Raw genomic sequence first — 20423 nt, 5'->3', positions numbered from 1 at the left:
CGGGAAATTGCTCAGGATGAGAGGGATGCGCGGGATGAACACGACTTCTGCAGCGCCGCACCCCGTCAGGATCTGCACCTCAATCAGGTTTCGCTGCAGCTGCACTACTTTTAGCTGGGTTCCGTTGCATAATTTCGGAGGCGACAAATCCCGAAGAAGCATGATTGGAACTCCAACTTTCAGGGTTAATGTGTGTGCTGGGAGTCCTGAAGCACTCAATGAGCTAAGGAACTAAGGAACTCTACCGGGTATGTTGTGACATTGCAAGACAGTGTTAATGGAATTATATACTGCATGTTCACCTTCGATTTCCGCCTGCTCATTTTTCTACGTGAGCATGGACCGTTCCTCTATGGGCGTGAGTATGGATCTCTCACAAACCCAAGAATGGCTCAGGTCTCCGTACACGCTCCGAATGAGATTTTCAATGGATGGAACGATCCTGCATAACGTCTCTGATAGTTGTGGCTACGCCTTAAATCACGATCGTCGCTATAGTTTCGTAACCTCAATGCGTTGCGAGACTTTCGTGAAAGGTTCACTTTTTTTCGGGAAGGCATTTTCAGTTTTTAGTTCTTATGGCATTTTAACGCGTATTAAATGCGAGCCCCAAATCGTTTGACATTTACACCGCAAACATCAGATATATATTTTTTTCATAGTACCCACCTTCGTAGCCATTATTAAGTGCTTAAAAGAGGCGATAAGTATGAATATGGATACGATAAAATTACGATTAGGTATAATTCATGACGGAGAAAATATTTTTTTAAATAATTATGCAGTTATACGCGTGTTGATATGTAAGTAAACTCATTTTTAACCGACTTCAAGATTTCAAAAGGAGGAGAATCGAGGGAACTCTTCATGAAAGTCATACATATAATGATTTTTGTATTTTATTTAACAAATCTAGCATTTACATTTAAAAAAGTGACATTTGATGAAGTGGAACTGCTGATGATGATCAGAATGGAACTCTTCAACGATACACACACACAGTACACGTTTGGCGATTTGTCCTCTTCGCTGTGTTTGTTAAGTAAATTAGATTTTCAAGATATTTTTTTGTCAAGTTCGAGTTTTGACGATGGGGTCCATGAGGAATCGAGGGAACTCTTCAAATGTGAAAGGCATACATATAGTGATTTTTGTATTTTCATCAACAAATCAAGTATTTACATTTGTAGAAGTGACATTTGATAAAGTGGAACAGTTCATGATGAACAGAATGGAACTCTTCAACGATGCATAGTTCACGTTTGGCAATTTGTTCTCTGTGCATGTTTGTCAAGCAGTTAGGTTTTCAAGACACATTTTTATATATCCATCCTATTTAGTTTTTTTTTAAATTATCTGGTGCTTTATTTCATGCATGGTCTGAAATAATTTATCTTAAATACAGTCGAATACCCTATTGCGGGTATCTTACCAGTCAACCATAGGGCAAATCTGAAATGTGTCAAGGTGGGTGCTGTGACAAAAAAAAACATGTTACCTCCTTTTCTACATAATTAGGCGTAGGACGCTGTCTTTTTAATTTAATTGTATGAAATCAAAAATCAACAATAATCGTTCTTTCACCGGTCTACCTCATTGAAGTCGGTTTTTTTTTTTCTTAAAAATTATTAGTTTACTTGATTATTACATTTTTTACTCAGTTTTCCAAAAGATGGCACTGTGCAATGTATGGCAATTAATTTAGTGTCGTTTAATTTCGTTGTATTATTACATCAACACAATTGAAATTGAATTGATATCCGTACCCCCCTCTTCTAACTTTAGAGTTAATTTGGCAAAATCCTTCCTCGTTGGCTTAATTTCAGCACCATATCTGTTAGTTTAGCAGGGTACTCGATACTCGTAGCACATATTTGTTGTAAAAATTTGCACCTCCTTCCTAAGTAGCGCCATAAGATTCAGGTGCAAACTTAACTCAATCGAGTGTAGTGGCTACCCCCCCTTCTAGGGGTTGAATTTTTATAGCCTATAACTTGGCCGGGCATTTTCTCGACAGATTAGTAAAGTTTGCATCAAAATCCGTTCAGCCGTTTTCACGTGATGCGAGGTCAAATAAACAGACAAACAGAGAAACAGACAAACAAACAAAAATTCTAAAAATTGTTGGAACGTGTTCTGTTAACGATTCTTAGTATCCCCAGCCTACTTTTTTTCGAATATCTTCCATGTACAGACTTTCGACCCCCTTCAGCTTTATTATATGTATAGATAACAATATACATAAAAGATATATATAGGTACAGAGAACTACTATAACTAGCTTAAATCTAAAATAGGCCATTAAGGCAGTGTACCTAGCATGCTGGCGGCATTTTTCTCGTACTATCGCAATACTGATACGTTGTATTGATTCCTCCTATGGGGAGTATTTGTATGGTATTGTTTATTCTTATACCTTATATTACATAGAAACACACTCTTAACAAGTCAACTAATAAACAAATAAAATTAAATCAAAATCGGTTAATTGGTTTGGAATTTACTGGAAATATTCCCAAACGGGACATTACCGGTAATGGCACAAAACTAAGTGCTAATTACTACACTAGTATATAACTTTCGAAATATACACCGAAAGTGCTCATTTCGCACTAGTGCGGGAAAGTAGCACGATTTGTACTGTAAATTATTTGACCCATAAAAATAAACCGTAAACTTTTTTTCTGAAAACCCCCTGTATCTGTCGATTTTTCTTTAGGCACACATGATTTTACTTTAATTAATATTTCTACAAATATAACCTTAATCATATTCTACCAATGTTACGTAATTTTTACAGTTATAACAAAAAACCCTCATTTAAATACAAAGCGCTGCCTGCTTCACCGTTTTTACTTCTTAGCAAAACTTTTGTTAATTACCTTAAAATTACTCACATTTTACGAAATGAGCAACGGGTGCGACGCCCTACTAGGTAAAACGTCATATCATACTAGTTACATTCCTAAATTCGTACCAGTGCAGGTCCTTTACATTAAACTGTTAGTATTAATACCGACAGAGGAAACGTTATTTCGGGGTAACGTCAGTACCATGGAGTTCATGTAGTTCAACTTAGGAACGGGCAAGTTTCATACATCGTTGGAGAAAGTTGAGCGAGTGGGCTAAGCACGACTTGCTTGGCACAATTACAGTAGACTGTTTGTGCAATATTCAACACATTAACTCACTAATAATCGTTTAAGTTAGAATAGTTTTGGATTAATATACAGCACTTTATATTGCTAAGCTTGTGTCATGCTTTGATAGCTAAACGATGCTTATTAATCGACAGGAATAGCGGTTCTCGATTTTATAATATTTAAAGCGACATAATACGTAATTTTATTGAGTAATAGATACCTATATTGTGAAGAAAATAATGATCTGTTATATCCATTACGTCATTCTCCAGCTCAAACAACTGTGAAACATTTATCCAATCGGATAAAGATGTAAGATTGAAAATTAAAATTATAATGTTTCGTAGGTGGTATTGTAGAAATAGAAATAGAAACTAGATTTTGCTTGGTGCGCGGGGCCCGTGGGCCCCGCGGTGTGAATGGTGCTGTAGTTGGTATTGTTGTTTTTGTAGTTGGTGCTGTTGTTGATGTTGTTGTTGATGAGTCATTGTTGTAGGTGCCGTTGTTTGAGTGAAAAAGTTTGTTTTCCAAAGGGAAGAAGTGTTGCAGTTGTACTTTTGTTGCGCGTGCGAGCATGCACTCGGCCTTGCGTATGTTGTTATTAATATTGTTGTTTATGTGTTGTTGTTGTAGTGTTTGTTGTTGTTGCTGTTGTTTAGGTGTAAAAGTTTGTGTTTTCCAAAGGGAAAAGGTAAAGCAGTTGTACTTTTGCTTGCAAGGAATGGTCCGCGTGCGAGCACGCACTCCCGCAGCTCGGCCTTCGGCCTCGCGTGCTTGGGCGATCCAATGGGACGCTCCGGGCCTTCGGCCCTACGCGGAGCTCGGCCTTCTTTTACTATTGGGTCGTGTTTAAGCTCCAACTTCCCCGCTGGCGAACTTCGAAGGGGACGCTTCGGGCCTTCGGCCCTACGCGGAGCTCGGCCTTCGGCCTTCGCTAGCCTCGACGCTTCGCCGTCGGGCCTTCGGCCCGCCGGCTCCGCTTGTTAAGACAGTTGACATGTTGCCGGTTCGCTTTATAACTTTTCCCGTTATTTTTGTTGTAATTAATATAAAGAAGATTTGTTTTCCAAAGGGGAAAGTTAATGCGGTTGTACTTCCGCTTTGGGCCGCACTCTCGCAGCTCGGCCTTCGGCCTCGCGTGCTTGGGCGATCCAATGGGACGCTCCGTGCCTTCGGCCCTACGCGGAGCTCGGCCTTCGGCCTTCGCTGGGTTTCGAAGCTCAGCGTCGGGCCTTCGGCCCGCCGCTTCGCTTATTAAAACAGTTAACTTGTAACCGGTTCGCTCTATAAATGCATTTTTCCCGTTATTTTTAGTATAAAGAATATTTGTTTTCCAAAGGTGAAATGTAATGCGGTTGTACTTCCGCTTTGGGCCGCACTCTCGCAGCTCGGCCTTCGGCCTCGCGTGCTTGGCCGAACCAGTGGGACGCTCCGGGCCTTCGGCCCTACGCGGAGCTCGGCCTTCGGCCTTCGCTGGGTTTCGAAGCTCAGCGTCGGGCCTTCGGCCCGCCGCTTCGCTTATTAAGACACTCGGGGAGGGTTGGTTTCGCTTCGGGATTAGTGCGGGAAGTTGGAGCTTAAACACGACCCAATAGTAAAAGTGTCTTGACAAGCTCACGTCGGGCCTACGGCCTTTGGCCTTCGGCCCGCCGTTTCGCTTGTCTAAGACACTTTTCCTATTGGGTCGTGTTTAAGCTCCAACTTCCCCCTCTCAGGTGACGCTTCGGGCCTTCGGCCCTACGCGGAGCTCGGCCTTCGGCCTTCGCTGGCCTCGACGCGTCGCCGTCGGGCCGTCGGCCCGCCGGCTCCGCTTATCAAGACAGTCGACTTGGTAGAACGCTTGGGAGCACCGTACGCACGCAGCTCGGCCTTCGGCCTCGCTTTTAGTTACTGGGGGTTGCACGCTTGGGGGTCGGGGTGAAGGCTCCGGGCCTTCGGCCCTCCGCCGGGGTCGGCCTTCGGCCTCCCAGCCTGGAGCTCGCCCTTCGGGCTCGCTTAACCTACTTGGAAATTTTACTTTGCCCCTGTCCGCCGCCATTTTGGATTTTTCCAAAAAACTTTTTTTCATATGGTAATCTTGGCCCCCCAGGCTCGCCGCATGCAAAATCTCAGCGCGCTCGGACCAACATTAAAAAAAGAAAAAAAAAAGTCGGCCATTTTGAATTTTTTTTTGATGCAGTTTTATTTGTCTTGGGGCCCTCTATGACATTTGGTCGAGCATCCCCCACCTATCACGCACCGTTTGAGAGTTGCCATACAAAAGTAAACTGGCCATTTTTCCGCCATCTTGGATTTTTTCCAAAATTTTTTTTTTCCGTACGAGTCATTGGGGCTCCGAGATACCGCGACCAAAATTTCAGAGCGCTAGGACCTTTTTGAAGTTTTAGAGAAAAAAAAGTCGGCCATTTTGAATTTTTTTTTTCTTATTCAGATTCCACTCGGAGCCCTCTATGACATTTGGTCGAGCTCCCTCGACCTATCTCTCACCGTTTAGCATGTGGGGGATTCGAAAAAAAATCCCATACAAATTTTTTTTCGAGCTAAAAAAAAAAAAAAAAATTTTTTTCGAATGCGGGGGCCCATATGTACCCACATACCGGTTCTCGGCGCTCTCGGACCGTTTTGAAATTTCGGCGCCATTTTGAGTCGGCCATTTTGAATTTTTTTTAATGCCATTACATTTGTCTCGGGGCCCTCTATGACATTTGGTCGAGCACCCCCCACCTATCTGTCACCGTTTAAAAGTTGCCATACAAAATAAAAGTGGCCATGGTGTCCGCCATCTTGGATTTTTTCCAAATTTTTTTTTTCCATACCGATCTAGAGGGCCCCGAGATTCCGTGACCGAAATTTGAGCGCGCCGGGACCGACTTGAAAATCGGCCGCCATTTTGAATCCGCCATTTTGAAAAAAAAATGGCGGCCTCCGAAACTGCCCAGGGTCCTCTGTGACATTTGGTCGAGCACCCCCCCACTATCTCCCACCGTTTAGCCGGGCCGTCAAACATTTTTCTGTCCCGATCCGGTAGACCGAATGTCGGATTTTTCCGGAGGTCACCGGACCGCCCCCTGTACGACCGTATCAAACTCGAATCCCCCCCGCGCCTCCTTCCGGGAGAACAATTCGTGTCGATTAATGTTCGGGCTGCAGCTTTATATAATATAGACTAGATTTTGCTTGGTGCGCGGGGCCCGTGGGCCCCGCGGTGTGCATGGTGCTGTAGTTGGTATTGTTGTTTTTGTAGTTGGTGCTGTTGTTGATGTTGTTGTTGATGAGTTATTGTTGTAGGTGCCGTTGTTTGAGTGAAAAAGTTTGTTTTCCAAAGGGAAGAAGTGTTGCAGTTGTACTTTTGTTGCGCGTGCGAGCATGCACTCGGCCTTGCGTATGTTGTTATTAATATTGTTGTTTATGTGTTGTTGTTGTAGTGTTTGTTGTTGTTGCTGTTGTTTAGGTGTAAAAGTTTGTGTTTTCCAAAGGGAAAAGGTAAAGCAGTTGTACTTTTGCTTGCAAGGAATGGTCCGCGTGCGAGCACGCACTCCCGCAGCTCGGCCTTCGGCCTCGCGTGCTTGGGCGATCCAATGGGACGCTCCGGGCCTTCGGCCCTACGCGGAGCTCGGCCTTCGGCCTTCGCAATATAGTTACTTTGGGGGTTGAAGGGAAGTTGGAGCGTAAACACGACCCAATAGTAAAAGTGTCTTGACAAGCTCACGTCGGGCCTACGGCCTTCGGCCTCCGGCCCGCCGTTTCGCTTGTCTAAGACACTTTTACTATTGGGTCGTGTTTAAGCTCCAACTTCCCCGCTGGCGAACTTCGAAGGGGACGCTTCGGGCCTTCGGCCCTACGCGGAGCTCGGCCTTCGGCCTTCGCTAGCCTCGACGCTTCGCCGTCGGGCCTTCGGCCCGCCGGCTCCGCTTATTAAGACAGTTGACTTGTTGCCGGTTCGCTTTATAACTTTTCCCGTTATTTTTGTTGTTATTAATATAAAGAAGATTTGTTTTCCAAAGGGGAAAGTTAATGCGGTTGTACTTCCGCTTTGGGCCGCACTCTCGCAGCTCGGCCTTCGGCCTCGCGTGCTTGGGCGATCCAATGGGACGCTCCGTGCCTTCGGCCCTACGCGGAGCTCGGCCTTCGGCCTTCGCTGGGTTTCGAAGCTCAGCGTCGGGCCTTCGGCCCGCCGCTTCGCTTATTAAAACAGTTAACTTGTAACCGGTTCGCTCTATAAATGCATTTTTCCCGTTATTTTTAGTATAAAGAATATTTGTTTTCCAAAGGTGAAATGTAATGCGGTTGTACTTCCGCTTTGGGCCGCACTCTCGCAGCTCGGCCTTCGGCCTCGCGTGCTTGGCCGAACCAGTGGGACGCTCCGGGCCTTCGGCCCTACGCGGAGCTCGGCCTTCGGCCTTCGCTGGGTTTCGAAGCTCAGCGTCGGGCCCGCCGCTTCGCTTATTAAGACACTCGGGGAGGGTTGGTTTCGCTTCGGGATTAGTGCGGGAAGTTGGAGCTTAAACACGACCCAATAGTAAAAGTGTCTTGACAAGCTCACGTCGGGCCTACGGCCTTTGGCCTTCGGCCCGCCGTTTCGCTTGTCTAAGACACTTTTCCTATTGGGTCGTGTTTAAGCTCCAACTTCCCCCTCTCAGGTGACGCTTCGGGCCTTCGGCCCTACGCGGAGCTCGGCCTTCGGCCTTCGCTGGCCTCGACGCGTCGCCGTCGGGCCGTCGGCCCGCCGGCTCCGCGTATCAAGACAGTCGACTTGGTAGAACGCTTGGGAGCACCGTACGCACGCAGCTCGGCCTTCGGCCTCGCTTTTAGTTACTGGGGGTTGCACGCTTGGGGGTCGGGGTGAAGGCTCCGGGCCTTCGGCCCTCCGCCGGGGTCGGCCTTCGGCCTCCCAGCCTGAAGCTCGCCCTTCGGGCTCGCTTAACCTACTTGGAAATTTTACTTTGCCCCTGTCCGCCGCCATTTTGGATTTTTCCAAAAAACTTTTTTTCATATGGTAATCTTGGCCCCCCAGGCTCGCCGCATGCAAAATCTCAGCGCGCTCGGACCAACATTAAAAAAAGGAAAAAAAAAAGTCGGCCATTTTGAATTTTTTTTTGATGCAGTTTTATTTGTCTCGGGGCCCTCTATGACATTTGGTCGAGCACCCCCCACCTATCACGCACCGTTTGAGAGTTGCCATACAAAAGTAAACTGGCCATTTTTCCGCCATCTTGGATTTTTTCCAAAAATTTTTTTTTTCCATAGGAGTCATTGGGGCTCCGAGATACCGCGACCAAAATTTCAGACCGCTCGGACCTTTTTGAAGTTTAAGAAAAAAAAAAAGTCGGCCATTTTGAATTTTTTTTTTCTTATTCAGATTCCACTCGGAGCCCTCTATGACATTTGGTCGAGCTCCCCCGACCTATCTCTCACCGTTTAGCATGTGGGGGATTCGAAAAAAAATCCCATACAAAATTTTTTTCGAGCTAAAAAAAAAAAAAAATTTTTTTTCGAATGCGGGGGCCCATATGTACCCACATACCGGTTCTCGGCGCTCTCGGACCGTTTTGAAATTTCGGCGCCATTTTGAGTCGGCCATTTTGAATTTTTTTTAATGCCATTCCATTTGTCTCGGAGCCCTCTATGACATTTGGTCGAGCACCCCCCACCTATCTGTCACCGTTTAAAAGTTGCCATACAAAATAAAAGTGGCCATGGTGTCCGCCATCTTGGATTTTTTCCAAATTTTTTTTTTCCATACCGATCTAGAGGGCCCCGAGATTCCGTGACCGAAATTTGAGCGCGCCGGGACCGACTTGAAAATCGGCCGCCATTTTGAATCCGCCATTTTGAAAAAAAAATGGCGGCCTCCGAAACTGCCCAGGGTCCTCTGTGACATTTGGTCGAGCACCCCCCCACTATCTCCCACCGTTTAGCCGGGCCGTCAAACATTTTTCTGTCCCGATCCGGTAGACCGAATGTCGGATTTTTCCAGAGGTCACCGGACCGCCCCCTGTACGGCCGTACCAAACTCGAATCCCCCCCGCGCCTCCTTCCGGGAGAACAATTCGTGTCGATTCACGTTCGGGCTGCAGCTTTATATAATATAGACTAGAGTTTTGCTTGGTGCGCGGGGCCCGAGGGCCCCGCGGTGTGCGTGGTGCTGTTGTTTGGTTGTTTGTCATGTTGTTTATGTTGTTGTTAATGAGTTGTTGTAGTTGGTGCTGTTGTTTTTGCTGTTGTTTAGGTGTAAAAGTTTGTGTTTTCCAAAGGGAAAAGGTAAAGCAGTTGTACTTTTGCTTGCAAGGAATGGTCCGCGTGCGAGCACGCACTCCCGCAGCTCGGCCTTTGGCCTCGCGTGCTTGGGCGATCCAATGGGACGCTCCGGGCCTTCGGCCCTACGCGGAGCTCGGCCTTCGGCCTTCGCAATATAGTTACTTTGGGGGTTGAAGGGAAGTTGGAGCGTAAACACGACCCAATAGTAAAAGTGTCTTGACAAGCTCAGCCGTTTCGCTTGTCTAAGACACTTTTACTATTGGGTCGTGTTTAAGCTCCAACTTCCCCGCTGGCGAGCTTCGAAGGGGACGCTTCGGGCCTTCGGCCCTACGCGGAGCTCGGCCTTCGGCCTTCGCTAGCCTCGACGCTTCGCCGTCGGGCCTTCGGCCCGCCGGCTCCGCTTATTAAGACAGTTGACTTGTTGCCGGTTCGCTTTATAACTTTTCTCGTTATTTTTGTTGTTATTAATATAAAGAAGATTTGTTTTCCAAAGGGGAAAGTTAATGCGGTTGTACTTCCGCTTTGGGCCGCACTCTCGCAGCTCGGCCTTCGGCCTCGCGTGCTTGGGCGATCCAATGGGACGCTCCGTGCCTTCGGCCCTACGCGGAGCTCGGCCTTCGGCCTTCGCTGGGTTTCGAAGCTCAGCGTCGGGCCTTCGGCCCGCCGCTTCGCTTATTAAAACAGTTAACTTGTAACCGGTTCGCTCTATAAGTGCATTTTTCCCGTTATTTTTAGTATAAAGAATATTTGTTTTCCAAAGGTGAAATGTAATGCGGTTGTACTTCCGCTTTGGGCCGCACTCTCGCAGCTCGGCCTTCGGCCTCGCGTGCTTGGCCGAACCAGTGGGACGCTCCGGGCCTTCGGCCCTACGCGGAGCTCGGCCTTCGGCCTTCGCTGGGTTTCGAAGCTCAGCGTCGGGCCTTTGGCCCGCCGCTTCGCTTATTAAGACACTCGGGGAGGGTTGGTTTCGCTTCGGGATTAGTGCGGGAAGTTGGAACTTAAACACGACCCAATAGTAAAAGTGTCTTGACAAGCTCACGTCGGGCCTACGGCCTTTGGCCTTCGGCCCGCCGTTTCGCTTGTCTAAGACACTTTTCCTATTGGGTCGTGTTTAAGCTCCAACTTCCCCCTCTCAGGTGACGCTTCGGGCCTTCGGCCCTACGCGGAGCTCGGCCTTCGGCCTTCGCTGGCCTCGACGCGTCGCCGTCGGGCCGTCGGCCCCCCGGCTCCGCTTATCAAGACAGTCGACTTGGTAGAACGCTTGGGAGCACCGTACGCACGCAGCTCGGCCTTCGGCCTCGCTTTTAGTTACTGGGGGTTGCACGCTTGGGGGTCGGGGTGAAGGCTCCGGGCCTTCGGCCCTCCGCCGGGGTCGGCCTTCGGCCTCCCAGCCTGAAGCTCGCCCTTCGGGCTCGCTTAACCTACTTGGAAATTTTACTTTGCCCCTGTCCGCCGCCATTTTGGATTTTTCCAAAAAACTTTTTTTCATATGGTAATCTTGGCCCCCCAGGCTCGCCGCATGCAAAATCTCAGCGCGCTCGGACCAACATTAAAAAAAGAAAAAAAAAAGTCGGCCATTTTGAATTTTTTTTTGATGCAGTTTTATTTGTCTCGGGGCCCTCTATGACATTTGGTCGAGCACCCCCCACCTATCACGCACCGTTTGAGAGTTGCCATACAAAAGTAAACTGGCCATTATTCCGCCATCTTGGATTTTTTCCAAAATTTTTTTTTTCCATAGGAGTCGTTGGGGCTCCGAGATACCGCGACCAAAATTTCAGAGCGCTCGGACCTTTTTGAAGTTTTAGAAAAAAAAAAAGTCGGCCATTTTGAATTTTTTTTTTCTTATTCAGATTCCACTCGGAGCCCTCTATGACATTTGGTCGAGCTCCCCCGACCTATCTCTTACCGTTTAGCATGTGGGGGATTCGAAAAAAAATCCCATACAAATTTTTTTTTCGAGCTAAAAAAAAAAAAAAATTTTTTTTCGAACGCGGGGGCCCATATGTACCCACATACCGGTTCTCGGCGCTCTCGGACCGTTTTGAAATTTCGGCGCCATTTTGAGTCGGCCATTTTGAATTTTTTTAAATGCCATTCCATTTGTCTCGGGGCCCTCTATGACATTTGGTCGAGCACCCCCCACCTATCTGTCACCGTTTAAAAGTTGCCATACAAAATAAAAGTGGCCATCGTGTCCGCCATCTTGGATTTTTTCCAAAAATTTTTTTTCCATACCGATCTAGAGGGCCCCGAGATTCCGTGACCGAAATTTGAGCGCGCCGGGACCGACTTGAAAATCGGCCGCCATTTTGAATCCGCCATTTTGAAAAAAAAATGGCGGCCTCCGAAACTGCCCAGGGTCCTCTGTGACATTTGGTCGAGCACCCCCCCACTATCTCCCACCGTTTAGCCGGGCCGTCAAACATTTTTCTGTCCCGATCCGGTAGACCGAATGTCGGATTTTTCCGGAGGTCACCGGACCGCCCCCTGTACGACCGTACCAAACTCGAATCCCCCCCGCGCCTCCTTCCGGGAGAACAATTCGTGTCAATTAACGTTCGGGCTGCAGCTTTATATAATATAGACTAGAGTTTTGCTTGGTGCGCGGGGCCCGAGGGCCCCGCGGTGTGCGTGGTGCTGTTGTTGGTATTGTTGTTTTTGTAGTTGGTGCTGTTGTTGATGTTGTTGTTGATGAGTTGTTGTTGTAGGTGCCGTTGTTTGAGTGAAAAAGTTTGTTTTCCAAAGGGAAAAGGTAAAGCAGTTGTACTTTTGCTTGCAAGGAATGGTCCGCGTGCGAGCACGCACTCCCGCAGCTCGGCCTTCGGCCTCGCGTGCTTGGGCGATCCAATGGGACGCTCCGGGCCTTCGGCCCTACGCGGAGCTCGGCCTTCGGCCTTCGCAATATAGTTACTTTGGGGGTTGAAGGGAAGTTGGAGCTTAAACACGACCCAATAGTAAAAGTGTCTTGACAAGCTCACGTCGGGCCTACGGCCTTCGGCCTCCGGCCCGCCGTTTCGCTTGTCTAAGACACTTTTACTATTGGGTCGTGTTTAAGCTCCAACTTCCCCGCTGGCGAGCCTCGAAGGGGACGCTTCGGGCCTTCGGCCCTACGCGGAGCTCGGCCTTCGGCCTTCGCTAGCTTCGACGCTTCGCCGTCGGGCCTTCGGCCCGCCGGCTCCGCCATAACTTTTCCCGTTATTTTTGTTGTTATTAATATAAAGATGATTTGTTTTCCAAAGGGGTAAGTTAATGCGGTTGTACTTCCGCTTTGGGCCGTACTCTCGCAGCTCGGCCTTCGGCCTCGCGTGCTTGGGCGATCCAATGGGACGCTCCGTGCCTTCGGCCCTACGCGGAGCTCGGCCTTCGGCCTTCGCTGGGTCCCGAAGCTCAGCGTCGGCCCTTCGGCCCGCCGCTTCGCTTATTAAGACAGTTAACTTGTAATTGGTTCGCTCTATAAATGCACTTTTCCCGTTATTTTTAGTATAAAGAATATTTGTTTTCCAAAGGGGAAAAGTGATGCGATTGTACTTCCGCTTTGGGCCGCACTCTCGCAGCTCGGCCTTCGGCCTCGCGTGCTTGGGCGATCCAATGGGACGCTCCGGGCCTTCGGCCCTACGCGGAGCTCGGCCTTCGGCCTTCGCTGGGTTTCGAAGCTCAGCGTCGGACCTTCGGCCCGCCGCTTCGCTTATTAAGACACTCGGGGAGGGTTGGTTTCGCTTCTGGAGTAGTGCGGGAAGTTGGAGCTTAAACACGACCCAATAGTAAAAGTGTCTTGACAAGCTCACGTCGGGCCTACGGCCTTCGGCCTTCGGCCCGCCGTTTCGCTTGTCTAAGACACTTTTCCTATTGGGTCGTGTTTAAGCTCCAACTTCCCCCTCTCAGGTGACGCTTCGGGCCTTCGGCCCTACGCGGAGCTCGGCCTTCGGCCTTCGCTAGCCTCGACGCGTCGCCGTCGGGCCTTCGGCCCGCCGGCTCCGCTTATTAAGACAGTTGACTTGTTGCCGGTTCGCTTTATAACTTTTCCCGTTATTTTTGTTGTTATTAATATAAAGAAGTTTTCTTTTCCAAAGGGGAAAGTTAATGCGGTTGTACTTCCGCTTTGGGCCGCACTCTCGCAGCTCGGCCTTCGGCCTCGCGTGCTTGGGCATTCCAATGGGACGCTCCGTGCCTTCGGCCCTACGCGGAGCTCGGCCTTCGGCCTTCGCTGGGTTTCGAAGCTCAGCGTCGGGCCTTCGGCCCGCCGCTTCGCTTATTAAGACAGTTAACTTGTAATTGGTTCGCTCTATAAATGCACTTTTCCCGTTATTTTTAGTATAAAGAATATTTGTTTTCCAAAGGGGAAAAGTAATGCGGTTGTACTTCCGCTTTGGGCCGCACTCTCGCAGCTCGGCCTTCGGCCTCGCGTTCTTGGGCGATCCGATGGGACGCTCCGGGCCTTCGGCCCTACGCGGAGCTCGGCCTTCGGCCTTCGCTGGGTTTCGAAGCTCAGCGTCGGGCCTTCGGCCCGCCGCTTCGCTTATTAAGACAGTTAACTTGTTGTCGGTTCGCTTTATCACTTTGCCCGTTATTTTTGTTGTTATTAATATAAAGATTATTTGTTTTCCAAAGGGGAAAAGTGATGCGATTGTACTTCCACTTTGGGCCGCACTCTCGCAGCTCGGCCTTCGGCCTCGCGTGCTTGGGCGATCCAATGGGACGCTTCGGGCCTTCGGCCCTACGCGGAGCTCGGCCTGCGGCCTTCGCTGGGTTTCGAAGCTCAGCGTCGGGCCTTCGGCCCGCCGCTTCGCTTATTAAGACACTCGGGGAGGGTTGGTTTCGCTTCGGGAGTAGTGCGGGAAGTTGGAGCTTAAACACGACCCAATAGTAAAAGTGTCTTGACAAGCTCACGTCGGGCCTACGGCCTTCGGCCTTCGGCCCGCCGTTTCGCTTGTCTAAGACACTTTTCCTATTGGGTCGTGTTTAAGCTCCAACTTCCCCCTCTCAGGTGACGCTTCGGGCCTTCGGCCCTACGCGGAGCTCGGCCTTCGGCCTTCGCTGGCCTCGACGCGTCGCCGTCGGGCCGTCGGCCCGCCGGCTCCGCTTATCAAGACAGTTGACTTCTTGGAACGCTTGGAAGCACCGTACGCACGCAGCTCGGCCTTCGGCCTCGCTTTTAGTTACTGGGGGTTGCACGCTTGGGGGTCGGTGTGAAGGCTCCGGGCCTTCGGCCCTCCGCCGGGGTCGGCCTTCGGCCTCCCAGCCTGAAGCTCGCCCTTCGGGCTCGCTTAAGACAGTTTTTATATAGGATTTCGCTTTGTTCCTCACTCCCGCAGCTCGGCCTTCGGCCTCGCTCAAAATTACTGGGGGTGGGGCGCGCCTGGCCACTCGGGGTGAAGCTCCGGGCCTGTCGGCCCGTCGCGGGGTCGGCCTTCGGCCTCCCGGCCTGAAGCTCGCCCTTCGGGCTCGCTTAACCTACTTGAAAATTTGATTTGCCCCTGTCCGCCGCCATTTTGGATTTTTCCAAAATTTTTTTTTCACATTGTAATCTCGGGCCCCCAGGCTCGCCGCATGCCAAATCTCAGCGCGCTCGGACCAACTTGAAAAAAAAAAAAAAAAAAAAGTCGGCCATTTTGAAAATTTTTTGATGCAGTTTTTTTTCTCTCGGGGCCCTCTATGACATTTGGTCGAGCACCCCCCACCCATCGCGCACCGTTTCAGAGTTGCCATACAAAACTAAAGTGGCCATTTTTTCCGCCATCTTGGATTTTTTCCAAAATTTTTTTTTTCATACGAATCTAGAGGGGCCCGAGGTTTCGTGACCAAAATTTCAGCGCGCTAGGACCATTTTGAAAATCGTCCGCCATTTTGAATCCGCCATTTTGAAAAAAAAATGGCGGCTCTAGAAACTGCCCAGGGTCCTCTATGACATTTGGTCGAGCACCCCCCCACTAAGTCTTACCGTTTAGCCGGGCTCTTGTGCAGGTTTTTGGTCTTCCATCAGATCGAAAAATCCATATTTTTCTGGACCTACAAATTCCGAGCTCTATACGAATCAATTTTTTTTTTCCACCTAAACCCTACAGTTTCCAAATAAAACATATACATTAGAAATCAGTCGGTTTGCAGCTATATATATTATTAATATAATATAGATAATAAAAGGTTTGAGAGCAAGTTGAGTTAAATCATTTGGCAAATTATTATAGATTTTTATTGCCATTGGATAAGAGTTTTTACTGCAAAACTTAGTACGATATATGGCCGGTAACACAAGTCTGTCAGGATATCTTGTGTTAAAATTGCTCACATCTCTCAGTTTTACGAACAAATGTGGGTGTGTTTTGATAAACTTGCAAGTTTCAAAGATATATAGTGACGGCAAAGTCAGCAATTTAAGACTAATAAAAAGAGGTTTACATGGCGTGCGAGGCGGTACACCACATATAGCTCGTACGCACTTCTTTTGTGCAATAAACACTCTTTTTATATCAGTCGAGTTTCCCCACAGCAACAGGCCGTACCTTAAGACTGAGGCTACATATCCATGATATGCTGTAAGAGCTATATTTTTATCCACTAGTGTAGAAAGTCTTCTAAGTACATAGACAAAACGATTTATTCTTTTACAGACAATATCTATTTGTGGCTTCCAGCTACAGTTTCTATCGAGCATTATACCCAAGAAAGTGATATTCTCTGTTTCGGCTATTTGTTCATCTTTATAATTTACATGAATATCAATTCTACTTTTGCGATTATAGAACTGAACATATTTTGTTTTTTCAAGATTGGGCTGTAAGTTGTTGATACCCATCCACGTTATTATATCATTTATTGTATTATTTATGTCAGTATTGTACAGTTCAATGTCATCACAAGGTATTACAATAGATATGTCATCGGCAAATAATATACATTGGTGTCTAGTAACCAAAGGCAAGTCATTAATGTAAAGTAGAAATAAAAGGGGACCCAATACGCTACCTTGAGGTACCCCAGTTTCAATCTCTTTATAATGTGATTTAAATTTACATAATACATTTTCCCGGTCAAGACTTTCTATTTCTACAGACTGTGTGCGCTTAGATAGATAGCTTTTTAGCCAACATGATGCCAATCCACGAATGCCATACATTTCACATTTTTGTATGAGGCGCTCATGAGAGACAAAGTCGAAAGCTTTGCTCATATCAAAGAACACTGTGATCACAGGAGTTCTTTTATCCATTTGTTCAGTTATTAATTTAACTAAATTGAATGCCGCTAGTGTTGTACATTTACCTTTCTGGAACCCATTCTGATCTTTATTTATAATATAGTACTTATCACAAAAATTGGAAATTCTAGCATGCATTGCTCTTTCAAATATTTTAGAAAATACAGATAGTAAAGCTATTGGCCGATAGCTGTTTAAATCTTCAGTATTATTTTTTTTGTACAACGGTTTGACAATAGTTTTCTTTAACTTATCAGGAAATACACCCGTCATGAACGACAAATTGATTAAGTGGCATAATACAGGTGAAACAATATCAATACATCTTTTAAGAACTATTGTTGATATTTCGTCGTAACCAACCGCTTTTGTGCTTTTTAATGTTTTAACTATTTTAGTGACTTCTGCGCTATCACAAGGATACAAAAACATAGTTGAATGATTCATATTCTTACATATATCAAATTTATTGTGATCGTAATCGTTACTTGTCAGATTAATGAAATAGTCATTAAACGATTCTGCTATTTCATGTTTACATCTTATAATCTTACTTGTTTTAATTTGTTCTATTTTATTAGGAATAATACAACCACCAATTTTGTTCTGTATTAAATTCCATGACGCTTTGCACTTGTTTTTTGCACTATGTAGGTATTTTTTATTTGCAAATGTATGTGCATGCTTTACACAGGTTTTTAATACTTTCGTGTATTTGTTGTATAAAATTTTAGTCTGTTCATCTTTTGTTTTATAATATTTGAATCGTAAACGTCTTTTTGTAATTGTTGATCTTTGTATGCCTTTTGTTATCCAGCGTGATTTTTTTTCTTTATTACTCTTTTTTAGGCGAATAATTGGAAAACATAAATTGTAAATTAAAATAAAAGTTTCATGAAAAATGTTAAAAGCACTGTTCATATCGCTAGAGGCAAACACTTCAGACCACGTTAAGCTTTCCAAACATTCACGAAATTTTTTACTGTTGGCCTCGCAATAATCACGAGTATGAATATACCAGTATTCAATAGGATTAGTTTTATGTTTACAGTGAAAACTTAATGTCTGACCTGTATTATGATCGGATAGGCCCAACTGATGTACAGAAGAACTGGCATTTGGAATATTACTAACTATTTGGTCTATGCACGATTTTAATCTAGTAGGCTCATTTATATGTAGATGAAAGTTATAATTTTGTAATATTTGTAATAATTCACTTTTGTCCTTTGAATCATTCAATGTATTAATGTTAAAATCACCTGCAATAATAATATTTCTCTGGTAGAACTTCCTTAATTTATGAAGTAACATTTCAAAGTTAGTAAAAAATATATTAATATTTGATTTCGGTATTCTATAAATACAAACAACAATACACTTAAAACTGGGAATTTCTATGCCACAGCATTCAAAATTAAAATCCATTGCTAAATTATCAATGAATGAAATTGTTTTGTATTCGACCCCGTTTTTACATAAAATACAAACACCTCCACGCTTTTGGTGCTTGCGTGAGTATGAGGCACATAACTGGTACCCAGAAACATGTAAATTCTTTTCTTCACCTTGTTTTATAAATGTTTCAGACAGGCAAATAATATCTAAAGTTTGATTATTGTCTATAAATTCCTGTATGCATAACTCTAGTGTATCTACTTTACCTAAAATACCGCTAATGTTTTGATGAAAAAATGTGACATTATTTACGGAACCTAAATCGGCATTTATATTACATACGTTTCCTTTAGCTACTTTGAGGTCTGGATCTCTATTAGGTCCCTGGAGTTCTCGGCTTGATTCGGAGTCTGCTCTAAAAAAACTTCCTTTTCTTCAACGACTTGAGTTTCTTTAGTTTTTGAAGCAATGTTTTCTTCTTGCAATATTTTCGTACGTTTTGAGGTTTCATCTTCTGTTTTAGGTTCTGACATAATATTTGAAGTATTTGTAAGTTTATTAAAATAGAATGGAATTGTTCCCTTTTTTGGGTTTCCTGGTAACTTATGCAGAACATTTTTTTTTTGGCTTCTCTTAATCCAATTAAACTCTAAAAATTTAGATTTATATTCAAGAAAGTCAATGCCAGTATTTATTTTTTGGCAGACTTTCTTTAAGTAGGCTAATTTAGAGTGATAATATTCTTTTGTCTCAAGGAATCGGCAGTTAGGAAAATTTTCTGTTATGAGTTTGATGCTTTCATTAAGTTTTCCCTCTCTCAGATACGGATTATGTATTATGGGTAAAATATATACGTTTTTAACGTGTGCAAGCTTATTCAGTGCTATGCTTATATTTATATTTAGTTTAACAGGATTGATGTCGTGACTCCCTGTACATAAGACTACTATGTCTTCCTTCGATAAAGGTCTGAAATCTTCAGTGCAGTTTTCTAGAATAATAGATGAGTCCGCATTAGATTTTATTACTGCATACGATTGATAACTATCGTTCCATTTCCCATTCCTGGAGCTTGTTAATAATCCAGATAAACCAGTTATTTGTTCATCTCCGAGTAAGAGTATGCGCTTTTTACGATTACATTGTTTCTCCTCTATTGACGTACTATTAGCATCTGGAACATCAACAGAAGACTTAATAGAGGTTGGTAAGTCCTTCTTTCCAGGGGTACTAGACAAACTTCTTTGGGTGTCTTCTATTCCGTTTATTATTGTTTTTGTATTATTCGTGCTTTCTTTAGAGGAAGATGTTGTTTGTTCTGGTACATTTTGGCATATAATTTTGGGACTTTGGCTATTTATCTCTTCCTTTGAGTGCTTGAGGTCGCTAATATTGGTTATTGTGTTTTTTTCTATGTCCAAATGTTCCCGCATGAAGGTATCGATTTTATTTGGTGTTTTATGTGAATCATTTTTCATGGGTGTTAATTTTCGAGATGGTGCGTTATCTTTTAGTAGTGTTTTATACATATCTAGTTTTTTCTGTTTTTCCGCTAATTGTTTGTTCAAGGCAGTGACTTCGGTATTAAGACGGTCTATTTCTTCATGGGCGCTCGCTAATTCTGACGATAGGTTGTTAATTTCTTCGTTTAGTTCATATATATTTAATTTATCTGATTCGGAAATATTCGGCAGACTTCTAGAGGTTTCATTGAGAGATTGTGTTTCCAAGTCCGCTTCAGAGTCTGAGAGTTCGTCTGAGAATGAATCTTCGATTTTCTGTACACGCTTTCTCAGTGTCATTTTACCTCGGATTCGCTCGTCATTAATAGTCGAAATAAGCATTGGTTTTTTTAGGTCTTTCGCGGCTGTATGCGATGTGCTAGGCAGATTTTTTGCCGGTTTCCGGGAATTTAATGAAACTTTGGTTCGGCATGATAAGCATTTCCAAGTAACTTTTTGCTCTTTTTCCATTAAATCAAATCTTTTAGCACTCATACTCAGACATTCTAAATCATAATTATTTTTACAACCAATACATTTCAAAAAATCTTTATCCTTTATTAATTTGCTACAATTAAAGCAGATCGTCTTTTTATTTTTAGCAGACATCTTAACCTGAACTTATGCAAAACGGAACGTAATCACTTAGCGTTTCTGAACGAAATTTTCACTGACGTCAAGTTGGCGTATTTTGACAGATGATAGTTCAGTCATGTCAAATATGGATTATCAGCTGATTATTTACCCTTATTTTTTTGTTTATTTAGTTGAAAATAAGCTGTTATTTTAAATCTACGTATGTGTGCGTGCAGTTTGAAGTTAACAGTGTTCATGTGGATTTAGTTTTAGTAGGTTTTTCGTTAAAAATCAGCTCACCCAGATGTTCTCTGCTATTGTACAGGTTCCCAGAACAGTTGTCTTGAT

The sequence above is a fragment of the Cydia pomonella genome, chromosome 4, assembly GCF_033807575.1.
Source record: "Cydia pomonella isolate Wapato2018A chromosome 4, ilCydPomo1, whole genome shotgun sequence".
Lineage (NCBI taxonomy): Eukaryota > Metazoa > Arthropoda > Insecta > Lepidoptera > Tortricidae > Cydia > Cydia pomonella.
The sequence above is the reverse complement of the archived record's forward strand: the minus strand, read 5'-3'. Positions refer to the sequence as shown.